The sequence below is a fragment of the Penaeus monodon genome, chromosome 27 (assembly GCF_015228065.2).
Source record: "Penaeus monodon isolate SGIC_2016 chromosome 27, NSTDA_Pmon_1, whole genome shotgun sequence".
Lineage (NCBI taxonomy): Eukaryota > Metazoa > Arthropoda > Malacostraca > Decapoda > Penaeidae > Penaeus > Penaeus monodon.
In genome coordinates this window covers 33,229,317-33,229,730 of record NC_051412.1, presented here as the reverse complement: position 1 = coordinate 33,229,730, position 414 = coordinate 33,229,317, and the positions used below count along the sequence as shown (strand labels likewise).

At 37.0% G+C, this 414-nt stretch overlaps 1 protein-coding gene across 14 annotated transcripts in view; it reads right to left on the bottom strand.

Annotated features, from left to right (window-relative positions):
- Positions 1-414, bottom strand: part of LOC119590797 (E3 SUMO-protein ligase EGR2-like) — a 113,995-nt gene that overhangs the window by 17,978 nt on the left and 95,603 nt on the right. The window lies entirely within an intron of this gene.

Here is a 414-nt window from a genome sequence, read left to right as displayed (position 1 = left end):
AGCAAACAGACTGAGATACACAAACCAAGAGAAAAACTAAGAAAAAAAAATGATTGGGAGTAAGAAAAAATAAATTACCGAACGACTGTCTTCCCCCAAAGCGGATGACCACAACAAAACTTAAGATGTCACAAGATTCTCCACGCTATGCCTGGATCTGTTGACGATTTCAGATCAAAGCGAGTATCTCAACACACACAAATAAACCAAAAAGAGAGAGAAAAAACTAGGAAGAAATAAAGAAAACGATATAGAAACCACAGTTCCTAGAATTGAGGACTTACGGAACACATGGTTTTCTCGACGCGGAAAAAAATCTATTGGTTAAAGTAAACACGAAACCAAAATTTCCTCCAGGTTTCCGAAGATTTTGTAAAGCGTGACTATTCGACCCTTTTTTTGTGTGTGTGTTAA